This window comes from Musca domestica, unplaced genomic scaffold (assembly GCF_030504385.1).
Source record: "Musca domestica strain aabys unplaced genomic scaffold, Musca_domestica.polishedcontigs.V.1.1 1, whole genome shotgun sequence".
Classification (NCBI taxonomy): domain Eukaryota; kingdom Metazoa; phylum Arthropoda; class Insecta; order Diptera; family Muscidae; genus Musca; species Musca domestica.
In genome coordinates this window covers 9,784,920-9,799,857 of record NW_026712114.1, presented here as the reverse complement: position 1 = coordinate 9,799,857, position 14,938 = coordinate 9,784,920, and the positions used below count along the sequence as shown (strand labels likewise).

The 14,938-nt window shown below is 36.2% G+C and overlaps 1 long non-coding RNA gene across 1 annotated transcript in view; it reads right to left on the bottom strand.

Annotated features, from left to right (window-relative positions):
* Positions 1-5,796: 5,796 nt before the first annotated feature.
* LOC101895535 (uncharacterized) overlaps positions 5,797-14,938 on the bottom strand; it is a 34,049-nt gene continuing 24,907 nt past the window's right edge. Inside the window, exon 3 of the long non-coding RNA XR_009341607.1 lies at positions 5,797-9,802. This is a non-coding gene — a long non-coding RNA (uncharacterized LOC101895535). The remainder of the gene's footprint in view (positions 9,803-14,938) is intronic.

Sequence of the window (14,938 nt, the reverse complement as noted above, 5' to 3'; positions counted from 1 at the left end):
TTCCGTATTTGGATGATTTTAGGGACATTATTCACTGAAATTGTATCAAATTTGGTATTTGAAGTTCGTAAGGGATGCTACAGTCTGTGACAGAAAATTGTGTATGCAGGTCCAAGCCTTCGTATAGGTCCCATATATCAGTACCTCCCGATATTCGATATTTTGACGATTTTAGGTACAATACCCCCCGAAATTATTTGAGATGTCGTATTTGAAGTTCGAAATCAATGCTAGAGCCTGTGACAGAAAATTGTCTATGCAGGTCCAGGTCTTCGTATAGCTCCGGTATAATGGTAACTCCGTATATACGAAATTTTGATGATTTATTTCAAGTTTCGAATTTGAATATTTCAAATGGCTTATGACAAACAATGCCTTTGTAGGCCCACGTCGTATAGACCCCAATATAGCGGCTATATTCGGTATTTTTAAGATTTTAAAATAATTTTTTAAGGATTTTATTTTTTGAAAATTTCCAAATTCGTTTCAAATGGTGGAAGGTATTCAAAGTTTGGCCCGGCCGAACTTACAGATTTTTAATTTGTTTTTATTTTAAAGTTATTATAATTTTATTTTACAATTATTATTAAAATTTAAAACTCAGTACATAGTATAAATCCAGTACTCAAGGATTTAAACCATATTTTCTCTCAAGGACCCTTAAAACCTCCCCGTTTTCATCATAACTAAATAAGTCATTAACGGCCATGAAAAAAATGTCCAGCACATGACTACCTTCCCTTTCTCTCATTTTAGCTTTTATTCCCACTTGTTGTTGCACAAAAAAAGTAATAAGTAAATAATAACAAGAAGAAAACAAAAAGTAAATAAATAATAGTTTTTCTTTTTTTTCGAAATAGCACTTACCTTGTAATCAATGTTGAATGTGGATGGATGGGCAATGAATGGTGGTCGTCCATAACTACCACAACCACCTGCAGCAGTATTGGTGTAGTGGTGTGCTGGGACAAAAACAAAAGCTTCCTCTGCTTGCATTAAATGGGAAATTCAAATAAATGAAATAAAACAAGAAACTCAAAAGGAAAAAAATGCATAATAAAAATGGAAAAATATGGGTGTGGGATAGAAACAAATCAATATTACTGTTCCCAAGGACCACCATCATTGTTGTAGGACACACACTTTCACTTTTACCTACCAACCTACTAGATAGGATATATGGAAAACGCTTTTTTAGCTCGTTGCAAAAAAACATGCCAGCTACCACTGAGATACCACCAGCTGTGTTCACTGATATCAAATTGTTAGCTTAAACTTCAAAGCGAGCACAGGGTGTATCCCGGTAGTAAAGACATTCATTTGAACTTTTTTTCTTTTTTTGTATTCACACACAATGTGTTGTTTCTTTGGATGCCTGGGGTGAAAAGCTTTTCACCTTTGGAAGAAAAGCTTTCGTTAAGTTTGTTGAAATCAAAAAGTTTATCTGTTTGTGTTGAGTTTAATTAGTCAAGACATTTACCAGTGGCTTCTGTGGTAATGATTTGCTGTATAGAAAAGCTTTTTGTGAGAGCTTTTCGTCATACATTGGGGAAATAGCTTTTTGGTTCGGTAATAAAGAACCACAATGTAAATAATTTTTACTAGTATTTTTTTTAAATGAATTAAAATTTTATTGTTATTTTATATTATTTATAATATTAAAAATATTAAAGATTAATAAAAGTTACTTATTAAGCGTTTTGTTTTATTACCTTATATAAAACTGCAAGCCTGAAGATGATGTTCTCAAAGAGATGGAGCATTGAATATGGGCAATCAAATGGACATTGTTTAGGTTTTTACTTTCTTGGATTGAATGCCAGGGAATTATAAAAAAGTTTCATCATTCATCAACAGATGAAGAAACAAAGTTTTTAAAAATTTGAATCTTAATTGAATCGGACCTATTTATAATGTGGATAAAATGTCCATATATAAGTATATTATACCTTCGAAAATCTTTATGCTAAATGAAACTTAAGGAACAGATGTGAATGAATATTTGGTTGACTGACCTCAGACTCAGATTTGAGATACCCATTTAGCATTTGCTAAATATAATCATTTTTATACCCTCCACCATACTATGGAGGGTATATTAATTTTGTCATTCCGTTTGTAACTCCTCGAAATACTCATGTCAGACCCAACAAGGTATATATATTCTTGATCAGTGTAAAATTCTAAGACGTTTTAGCCATGTCCGTCTGTCTGTCTGCCTGTTGTAATCACGCTATCTTTCGAGCAAATTGAGATAGAAGGCTAAATTTTTGCAGACATGTATATTTTGCCAGTAGGCAGGTTAAGTTCGTAAATGTTCCCGATATTCGGTATTTTGATGATTTTAGCGACGTTATTTAACAGAATCATTCCAAATTTGGTATTTGAAGTTCATAATACATACTGCAGCATAAAAGAGAAAATGGGTCATGTAGGTCTACGTCTTCGTATAGCCCCCATATACCGTACCCCCCGATATTCGGTATTTTGATGATTTTAGCGACATTATTTACCGGGATTGTTTCAAATTTCGCATGTGAAGTTCGTAATGGATACTTCAGCCCATGCCAGAAAATTTTCTGTGCAGGTTCACGTCTTCGTATAGCCCCCATATAACGGTACCCCCTATATTCGGTATTTTGATGATTTAAGCTACATTATAAATAGATTTTTCTTCAAGTTTCGCATTTAAATATTGTAAAAAAATTGCCTATGCAGGTCCACGTCGTCGTATAGGCATTCAGTATTTTTAAGATTTTAACAGAATTTTTAACGGATTTTTTTTTTTTGGAAATTGCCTAATTTGTACCGAATGGTGGAGGGTATTAAAAGTTCGGCCCGGCTTTTTTACTTGTTAAAACTAAATCTCTGGTAGTGAAAAGGTTAGGCTTTCTTCAAAAACAATTGAGATTTCAGAGCTTTTGTAGAGCTAGGTGTATTTGGTGTTCGATTGTTCAGTTGTGTCTTGTAGATCCATATCACTGAGCTCGGGAGGGTGAGGATGTACTCCCGTTCAACTCCCAACGATTACAAAATCGACTATACCCTACGCTTGAAATGCAAAAATATCCCATCTGAGGATTAAGCAAAACCTTGTGGCATGGTTATTATTTTTAAGAGGACGAACAACCTGTTTATGGAATAAATATGAAGGGGCATGCCCTCAAATCCTGATGATCTAATGAATGGGAGTTTAATGCTTTTAATCCATGAGCATGCCGGGAACTCGGAGGAATATGAAGCTAATGTCCCTTTTTTCTCCCCTTTTTCTTTTCTTCTCAACATTTTGAAATTTTTGAACGGAAAGGTATATTCTGACGGTATCTTGGGAATCAAATTTTTAGATATTATATAATCCACCACAAAAAAGAGGTTTTAGAGGTTTTCCAACCTAATCAGTTGTAATCCGACATTTCGGTTTCTCCATGGGTAGTTTAAATCCGAACTCAGTTATGCTACATTGAATTCGTGTTGAGAGGGAATCTCGTTCGAATTTGAGCCGGTTTACTCCTTAGAGCAGAAAAGATAAATTAAGTATATTCTATTTTCTCTTCGCCACTCTAAAAAGAGCTAGAATGCTATACTCGTTCTTCAGTGGGAGAAGAATTCGCTCGAAATCAAGGAGATCCTGTTCTTGCCGAGTAATAAGCACAATCATACGAAGTAACGGTCACTTTGTGATGAGCAATGTTGCCAAAATGTACTCATTGAATTCATTATTTGGTAATGAGATTATTTGCTTGGCAACCGAGAGTGAGTGCATGGTGTGACCGACTACCAATCAAATGATCGCCTATCAGGAAAACAACATATCAAAATTTAACTCGAATGTCGTAAAAATAGAACGATTGCATGTTTAACTCGTAAGTACTTGCTTAAAATAAGGATTTGGGATGCAGATAAGTAAAATGTACTTAACAAACCTATTATGACTTTGTTTTCTTGTTAACTTGATATTTTGGGCTATCAGTGGGTAGATTAACTCCACTCAAAAGTAATTCAATATGCATATAGCCTTCATATAGGGAAACTTTTAAATTTTAAGGATTAAGGGGATAGCTGATTCGACGACAAATCAATTTTCGATAACAAAGTACTTTACTGTTGTTTTTCTTTTCCTGACTTTTGTGCACGATCCTCAACCTTCCTCCCATGGGAACATAAATTTTTTTGCTACTAAATACGAGCACATGAATCAGGCAAGAAAATTTTAATATATCTCCTACCTCCTTCTGGGATATTTTTTACTCGTATTTAAAAACGTGCAAATAAGTACAAACTTCAAACTTTATAGCGACTTGATTGAAACCCGCGTCGCAGTGGCCGAAAATTGGCTCGTGAGCTGAACATATCGCAACATTCCATTCGGCAAGTATTGAAAAATGAGCTCGGGGTAAAGTCATTGTAATTCCAAAAAGTGCAAGAACTTACACCGTAACAATAAAAAATAGACTCAAAAGAGCTAAAGAGTTGCTTCGCTTGGTGTGGTGGTGAAGTGGTGAACTGCCGAATTTGATTATCTCCGATGAAAAAAAATCGTTGTGCAGCAGTTTGTAAACGAAAAAGATGATCGTGTTTGCTTGCCAAAGAGGTCAGCTGAAAATGTGCAACTTCGCTTGGCCACCAGAACTCAAGCGCCGGATATGGTAATGGTGTGGACCGCCATAACAGCCGATGGTCGCTCTCCGCTCGTATTAATCGACCGTGGCATCAGAACAAATGCCGAATATTATCGCGAGAATATTCTGGAGGGTGTATTAAAGCCTTGGGCACGCAAACATTTTGGTCGCAGACCTTGGATATTCCAATAGGATTACAAAATCAAGTTCCTCGCTTCATTTCCAGCGCACAAGGGCCACCAAAATCTCCGGATAGTAATCCGTTGGTCTATTGTGTCTGGAGTATTTTCAAAAGCATGGTAGACACTAAAAAATACCAAAGTGTCGATCACCTTAAGCAAGCGCTTTGCCAGGAATGGACCAAAATACCGCAAAGCAACATTCGGGCAGCGTGTGACGGTTTCATTGACCGTTTGAAGGCTATAAATCGTGCCAAAGGTGACCAATTCGGACAAATCTAAACTTATTCTAAAATTTGATGCTATTTCCGACATTTGTTGCTTTCATTCAATAAAATTAAGAAAAAAAAATGTAAAAATTATGACGTTTGACTTTGTTGCAGTTTTTTTTTTATCTCAGCCTGTATTTTCGATGAAAAATGCTTGATTGTACAAGGAGCTGAAGATGCTGCTCTTCTTCCAGGATCCGTAAGCAATTTTCGCACACATTTTAAAACATTACCATGATTTTCAAACTAATATCGTAATATTTTCCAGCATTGGCAAATGGGCTAAGGTAAATATTAGATTGCGGAGCCAATATTACCGATATGAGGTTCAGTTATTGGATGATTGCCCTTATAGTCATAGGTCGGATACAAATATTACATTGTTTGAAATGTCATACTGGGATACTCTCTACAATTTTCATGAGATTAATACCAGTTTTTCAATACTGGGGAGTTTTGTGGGAAATGTAGAAGAATGAATGGATAGATAGTTGTTTTAGAGAAGTATTTGAAAGCCCAAAGTTTGAAGAAAATCGGTAACTCATTACGCATTTGATGAGTGTAAAGATTATTCGAAATGTTTCTCCTTTTTGTGGGAGGTACCAGAGGAGTGGACCGATATTGATCCTTTTCCCGCTGAACCCAGGTCAAATGGAAATATAATAATACAAATATTCTCATCGCTTCCGTTTAGATATTAATTTTTTAAATTTTTCCTAATTTTACCATTTGTAGGGGTACCAGAAAGAGAAGAACTGGGCCAGTACTGCCCATCTCTGAACTTGATCGAAGTTTGTCAAAAATATAAGGATGATATAAGATTTATCGTGCGAAAACTGAGTTTTTAAAATAACAATAAAGATCAGTAGCCATACGGATGAGGTTATAATAACCAAAACCAAGCTGGACCGATTTTATCTGCCCAACAAAGATATGATTATTAAATTTCATTTATCCGTCCAAAAGGTAAACAATTATAGCGCTTAGATTATACAGAATCGCACATATATTTCTTGTTTGGAGGCAAACTTTTGCAGGAGATTTTTAGTACAGCACAATTACATTTTAAGCACATCTTAACACCGCTCGGCTTGTAGGATTTGAAATAATTTATATTCTTAATTTTTACACCCTCCACCATTCTATGCAGGGTATATTAATTTTGTCATTCCGTTTGTAACTATCCGAAATATTCATACAAAGTATATTCTGCATCAGCGTAAAATTCTAAGACGATCTAGCGATGTTCGCCTCTCTGTCTGTAATCACGCCATCTTTCGAACGAATTGAGATAGAAGCCTAAAATTTTGCATACATGCATAGTTTAACTGTAAGCAGGTTAACCTCGTAAATGGGCCATGTCGGTCCACGTTTTCGTATTTCGTCCCCATATAACGGTTCCTTCCGATATTCGGTATTTTCATGATTTTAGCAACGTTATTCTCCGGAATTATTTAAAATTTGAGTATTTTGAGTTCGTAATGGGTACTACAGCCTATTTTTGTATGCAGGTCCAAGTTTTCATATAGCCCCCCATATAACGGTACCTCCCAATATTCGGTATTTTGATGATTTTAGCGTCATTATTCACCGGAATTGTTTGAAATTACGTATTTAGAGTTCGTAATGGGAACTACAGTCTGTGACAGAAAATTTTATATGCAGGTCCAGGTCTTCGTATAGCCCCCACATAACTGTACCTCCCTATATTCAGTATTTTGATGATTTTAGCGTCATTATTCACCGGAATTGTTTCAAATTACGTATTTAGAGTTCGTAATGGGAACCACAGTCTGTGACAGAAAATTGTATATGCAGGTCCAGGTCTTCGTGTAAGCCCCACATACCAGTACCTCCTTATATTTGGTATTTTTACGAGTTTAGGTACAATACCCACCGAAATTGTTTGAGACGCGTATTTGAAGTTCGTAATAAATGCTACAGCCTTATTTCAAGTTTCAAATTTAAATATGATAATGACTAATGGCAAATGCCTATGTAGGTCCACGTCGTATAGACACCAATATAACGGCTATATTCGGTATTTTTAAATGTTAACAATTTTTTTTAAGGATTTTATCCCAAAATTCATTCTAAATGGTGGAGGGTATTCAAAGTTCGGCCCGGCCGAACTTACTGCTTTTTAACTTGTTTACTTGTTCAGTTTTGCTTTGTTAAGGCGAATCAAATATTTTTATGGTGGAGGGTATAAAACGTTTGACACATCCCAAATTAATTACGTTTTAACTTCTTTACCACGAGCCTTTTTATGGCATAGTATTTTTGTACGGATATATAAATACTATAAATATGCCTAAATACATACACTTATACGCTTCTATATGTAGTCACGTTTTTCACCAATTTTGGTTTTATTGTGTTCTTTTCAGGTAAAGAGGTTCCCTCCATCACATCAAAAATGGTCGACGAACGAAGTGTTCTTTTTTTTGCGCTTCACTTTGAGGATATTCGGTTTTATTTCGGTAAACTCAGTTAGTCACTCACTCACATAACACACAACACGTACTACAAAATACGCTCAATGCCATAGAAGAAGGGGCAACAAGTGGGCATGTGAGAAAAACTGATACTAAAGGAATAAAAACGAAGTCCAGCGAATGATGTGGCTAGGAGATGGAGATACAAATAAAACGGGCCATGGCAATAAAACAAAACGCTTTTCCAAATTTTTTTATGGTTTTTCTTTGCTTTGTTAAACATATGCTAAAATAAATGACCTTGAAATGTCTTACTTGTGTGTTTTTTTTTGTTTTAAATTAATTATGTAAATTATTTAAGGTTCTGGATATTAAATTTCAAAATAGTGTAGTTTTTGTTCTACCATCACCTTTTTTTGATGTTTTGGTGTCTTGAAAATGATGACGTGTTATTATACAAACATTTTCCAGTTTCGTTTTCTTTTTTCAAATATCGGTGGCACTTTAGTTTTATTTTTATATGGCGGCGAATTCTATTTATGTTTTCTGTTTTTTTATTTTTGTTACGAAAATAACTTGAACACTTTCCGTTTTTGGTAATTTGAAACTTTTTGTGTTTTGCACAACACCATCACCATTAAAAAAAATAATAATAAAAATAAAAAGAACAACAACACAATCACTTGAAAATCTATTTTAATTTACGGCATCAACACCTGTATGGTGCTGATGCCACAAAGGCTTTGTTCATCTGGATACGCTGTGGAGTTGATGAGCCAGCCAGGCAACCAGCGAGCGAGCGAGCCAGCCAGCCAGGCAGGCATAAGGACAACAAAACAACAGGATTTGTTTTTGTTCTGAAGGACGTTGGCAGGAAAAACACAGATATCACACACAGATATTCAAGAGCACATACACGTCCACTGATACACAGAAAGATAGGGACTCTGTGTATGTGTGTGTGCGTGTGGAAATGCCACCCACACACACTTGATTCAGATTGGAAAACGCAAAGAAAATTGATTTTCATCAGTATTGAAAAAGCTTTTAGGGGAATATTTTGAAAGCAGGAACTTTCTCTCTAAATTTAGGAGAGAGAGACAGAAAATAATGGAGAGTCAAAAGGAGAATGAAACTCTCTTTGTTTATTTCTCCCAAGAATTATTTTCAAATAGTTTTTAAAATTAGAAAAATAATATTTTTATAAATAATTAAAACAAAATTGTTGACAACTTACCCATTTGCTAGTCCTTAACTTCTTCTCTCTCGCTCACTCTCTCTCTCTCTCTCTCTCTTTAATTTTTGTTGAATTCTCCTTCCAAGAAAAAACTGCACATCTTTTATGTATCTGGACATGTTTTGCCATTTTCCTTGCCATCCTTCCATGCATTGTCCTGTACATTCGGGATACTTTCATTTGGGAGCAGCAACGAGATTTCACTTTCATTGCAATCGATTACAACCCTTGGGGCAAGGTAAAAAGCCCACAATCACCACCCATCCAATGACGTCCAGGTCAGATAAATAATTGTGAAGGAGTAGCGGGGAGGGGTGAGAGAGGAAGAGTAAAAGCATTTGGGGGATCCTCCCACCACAAAAAAATGGAATTTCAGGTTCAAGTGCAGTTGCGCAGTTGCCATGGCCAGATGGGCATTGCCCAACCAAACCCAGAGACGTTTGACATTAAAATGCATTGCTGCCCCAATCCCTCCTCACAGTGGAGCAGCCATTAGTGCAGCAGCAGCAGCTGTGGGGGTGGTGGTAAGGATACAGCTCGATTGAAAATTAACCTATATTGACACATACATATACAACGGCATATGTGTGTGGGTATGGGTGTGTAGGCTGATGTTGTTTTGCGTGTTGTTTTTCTTCAGCTTTGCTTTGGTTTGTTTAGAGCAGCAGTATTTCAACTAGTCGTCCTTAATGACTTGCTGTCGTCATTTCAAATCACACACAAACACACACACATATATATGGAGAATATATATATTTAGCTATGCATATATACCCAAAGCCAATATATGACACATTATATACCCATTCAGTTATGGCTATACGAGTGTGTGTGTGTATGTTTGTTACATGTTTGTTGATAGTTAGTTATTGAATTAGCAGCCATGTATTTTTTAATATCCGCCGTTATCGTTGCCGCCGCCACCGTCGTCATTTGTTGTTGTTTCAGCTCACTCAGCTATAATCGAATTTCCATTATTTTTTCCTACCAACGGCATGGTATGGTGTTGTTATTTTTGTTCTTTGTTTTGTGTTTTTTCTTCTTCTTTTTCTCCCATCAACTGCATTGCAAGAAATCGAGAATGAAAGAGAAAGAAAGAAAAAAAAGAAAATAATTAATATTTTTTTATTGAAATTATATTTACTTCGTGTAAAAGGTCGCCGTTTAATAACATTAAGTAATAAAGCAAAAGAGGAAATTAATTTTCAAACAAGTCGCGTGGAATTGCAAAAACAAAAAACACTCCATGGGTGGGTTGAGCAAAATGTCCGCGTTTTTAAGCTCTCGGCCTTACATGAGTAATAGATTATTTGATTTATTATTTGATTTGATACTGCCAAATGGCAGTTGATCTCGACAAGTCCGTCCGTCTGGCTGTCAGGCTGGTGTACTGGATAAATTTGTAAAGGGAGTACCCGATTCGGTCCAAACATTACACGGCGTCTTATTTTCAAACTAAGATTCACTATAAAGACACAATTTCTTTAAAAAAGGTCCCTGTTAAATTTGGTTAGGGTTATACATTTAGGACCCAAATTAAGTTTGGTCTGAGCACCAAAAACTTTTTTTTGGTTTTTATTATACCCTTCACTTTGTGAAGGAAGGTAAATATTCGCCGCAGACCCCATAAAGTACATACAAGGTGTGATGAAAAACCTGCAACCAACTTCAGACTGCTGCTGTCATTCCTAAGCCATTCGTCCGACAGCTGTTAAAATTATTCCAGTGACAGCTCATTATATTGTTTACAAGCGTACAAAAGCATTTTGGTGAGAATTTTCCAGAAAAAAAGTTATTCGTGATGGAAATCAAGTGTGATAGTGTGATTTCTCTATATTTGGCTGGAAAACCAGAAGTGGCTATCGTTAGAGCACTCCAGCATTTAAATGTGAATAAATCTTGTGTGTCTCGTACCATCGCTCGTTACTGTGATACTGGTAGCCTAGCCCGACGTCAAGGAGGTGGACGGAAGAAAATAGCAACATCAGCAGAAATGGTTCGAAAAGTAAAAAAGCGACTTGATCGAAACCCGAGTCGCAGTGGACGGAAAATGGCTCGTGAGCTGAACATATTTGCAAATATTGAAAAATGAGCTCGGGGTAGAAATTTCCCAAAAAGTGCAAGAACTTATACCGCAACAAAATGAAAATAGACTCAAAAGAGCTAAAGAGTTGCTTCGCTTGGCCAAAAGTGGTAAACTGCCGAATTTGGTTTTCTCCGATGACAAAACATTCGTTGTTCAGCAGTTTGTAAACAAACAAAATGATCGAGTTTACTTGACAAAGAGGTCAGCTGAAAATGTGCACCTCCTGTTGGCCACCAGAACTCAAGCGTCGGTCATGCTGATGGTGTGGGTCGCCATATCAGCCGATGTTCGCTCTCCGTTCCTATTAATTGACCGTAGCATCAGAATAAGTGCCGAATATTATCGCGAAAATTTTCTGGTAAGTGTATTAAAGCCTTGGGCACACAAACATTTTGGCCGCAGAGCTTGGACATTCCAACAGGACTCAGCACGCGTCACCCAAGAATGGTTAAAAAATGAGGTTCCTCGCTTCATTTCCAGTGCACAATGGCCACCAAAATCTCCGGATACCAATCCGTTGGACTATTGTGTCTGGAGTATTTTGGAAAGCAAGGTTGGCATTAAAAAATATCAAAGTGTCGATCACCTCAAGCAAGCGCTTACCCGGGAAGGGTCCGAAATACCGCAGGGGAACATTCGGGCATAGTGTGACGGTCTCATTGGCCAAACGTGATCAGTTCGAACAAATCTAAACTTATTCTAAAATTTGATGCTATTTCCGACATTTTTTGTCTTCAATCAAAAAAATGAAAAAAAAAAAAAAAAAAATGTAAAAATTATGGCGTTTGGCTTTGTTGCAGTTTTTTATATCACCCTGTATAGTTTTCAGCCATAGTTCGATTATTAAAATATATTTTTTTGATATTGGTTACTCCCTTCACTTTATGTGAGATATGTGAGAATTTTTAGAAAATGTTAAAATGTGCGTGAGGTGAAATTAGAGCACAATATCTGATGTCAAGGCCGGATTGAAAGGACCATTCCTTCTGGTACCTCTCCAACAATGGGTCAATATTTGGAATAACCATGACATAACAATTAAAAAAACAGTAAGTTCAGATTTTTAAAATCCATTAAAAATTCTTTAAAATCTTAAAAATATCGGAAGGTGCAGACATATGGGGGATATATGATATTTTGAATCTACATAGACAACTCTCCTTCAGGGAGTAAAATACTAACAAAGAACTCCTTGTGTGGAATATCAGATAATTCCATTAAAAAATGTAGATAAAATCGTCAAAATACCGAATATCGGAGGGTACCGTTATATGGGGAATTTTGATATCGTGGAATTATATGTATAATTCTCTTCCAGGAGATAAAGTACTCACAAGGAACTCCTTGTATATATTTTCAGATCTAAATATATATTTTCAGATCTAAATATATATTTTCAGATCTAAAATTACTATTTCGATGAGTTACAAACGGAATGACTTACTTTATATACCCTCCATACTATGTATGGTGGAGGGTATATAAATAAGCATCAGATTCTTTTCAAACCTGGCACATCCTAATCTCCCTGCCAACACAAGATCTAATAACTCCCCCCACAAAGGGTTAAACTTTTGAGTAATTATGATTTCCATTTTACCAACACAAAATCTGGTATGAACTTGAAATATATCGAACAACTCCTTTTGGGACCTCCAACACAACGGGTTAAAATGTTGAATAATTATATATCTCATAAACTGTGAATTAAGCTCCCGATTTCCGATTCTCTTTAAATTTCACATATCCTACCTCTACTGGAATCACTTCCACAATGGGTCACACTTGTCAGTTTTTATATATCTCATCACTTGGGAAACAATTCTGCAATTCTTTCTGAAACTATATATATCGAAAGATTTTCGATTCAGGTCCACTAAAATTAAAATTGATGTAGGGTCAGGTTTTGGTATAGCTTCCGAATAATGGCAACGTCTACTTTGTAATATTTTGAAGACAGTATCGCTGGAATCTGCAGCTTAAAATTAAACTTGTTTAAATATAAAATCAAAGGGTTTCTACCTCATGTTGGATGGTATAAAAAGTTCGGTCCAGCTGATCTAGACGCTTTTTTACTTCTTTGTTAACTCACAACGTATTTGCATGATTTTTGGTAGCTTGGGTATTATTGTGTGAAAACCCCCAATAACGTTTGGCATGTTTCTATAAAAAAAAAAGCCAGTAAAGAAAGTCTTAAAGTCGGGCCAGTCCGACTTTATGATACCCTACACCACTTTGCTAATTTAGTAGAGCTCCGCATAACAATTAAAAGTTTTTATGGGAGAATTAAATCATACACGCTATGATTATAATTATAATTTAAAGTTCAAAGGACTAAATATGCCGAAGCAAATGTATCTTTTAAATTCGGACTTGTATTGCCCATTTGGCGCACAATTAATTTGAAATCGGATAAAAATATATATGGGAGCTATATCCAAATCGGAACTGATCTCGATAAAAATTTTCAAAGATATCTCTGAGCTGTATTTGAAATATTTCCGTGAATTTCGTTGTTACGGAGTGCATATTACGGCTGTGGGTAACAAATACAACAAATCGGATAAACAGTATATATAGGAGCTATAGCTATATCTGAACCGATCTTCACCAAATTTGACATACTTGCTTCTAGACTCAATTCGGTCGTAAGTGCCAAATTTGATCCAATTCGGGCAGATATTAGACGTTTGGTGCACAATCAAAGGTAAATCGGACGAAGTTATATATGGGAGCTATATCCAAATCTGAACCGATCTCGATAAAATTTAGCAAAGGTATTTTTGAGCTGTATTTGATATATTTCCCCAAATATTGTTGTTACAGAGTGCATATTACGGCTGCGGAGGACAAAAATAACAAATCGGATGAACAATATATATGGGAGCTATAGCTATATCTGAACCGATTTCGATCAAATTTGGCATACTTATTTTCAGGTCCAATTTGATCGTATGTGCAAAATTCCATACTATTCGGACTGATATTACACGTTTGGTGCACAATAAAAAGCAAATCGGACGAAGATATATATGGGAGCTATATATAAATTTTGACCGATTATCTCCAATTTCAATAGGGTTCGTCCTTGCGCCAAACAAATGATTTGTGGAAAATTTCATCTCAATCGGATAGTAAATGCGAACTGTTCTTTGCTTACAAAAATACATGGACAGACGGACGGACGGACATGCATAAATGGACTCAGAATGTGATTCTATGCAGATCATCAAAAGGAACTATGGGTCTATCTCGTTTCCTTTTACCTGTTACAAACAAATGCACAAAGACATAATACCCTGACCACCTTGTGCTGTAGGGTATAAATATTAATCATGGTGGATCTAACAGAAAGAATGATGATGGATAGGTTGGTTTAAATGTGTTTGATACCTACTTTTCATACCCACCCATGTATATTCGACATTTTCGACACTTACACGTTTTTTGTGCCCATGATAAGAAACCAAAACACTCACAAAAGATACGATAAATTATCCATTCCCGATATGAACGACACAAAACAGGCGGAAGAACTTTCTCACTAGGTAAGTAAAGTTGTTTACATCTCTCAGCACTGCGAACTGGGAACTCTTTTGAGAGAGTATCTTCCACCGAGAGTTCTTTACCAAAAGTGAGTACCTACCTACCTCCAAAAGATAAAATTCATTGTGGTCTTTTTTATTTCATTTTGTAGATAGCCGCTCTCGCCAGGTTTCGTATTCGTTGTGGCTTTTTTAGTTGTTGGCTGGAACCAACAACAACAACAGCAGCAGCAACAAAACAAAGCTAACATTATATCAGTGGCAACCACAATTGTTGCTGTCGCCAATGACTGCGCCGCCAGTCAGTAGCTGCGGCGTTAGCAGCAAAAGTTGGCAATAAAAAAAACTACGAACTGAAAAAAGTGAGTTTGTATCTACAACAGAACAGCACACTCATACACACGCACACTCACACACTGACTCACTCACTCACTCGCATGCCAACTGAAAACTTAACCTTGAACTTGAAATACATTCGGTTTTGTGTATCGCGTGTGGCTGTGTAGTTATTGTTGTTATTCGTTTCTTGTTCTCTCTCGTTTTCTCTGTTGTGTTGTGCTGTGTT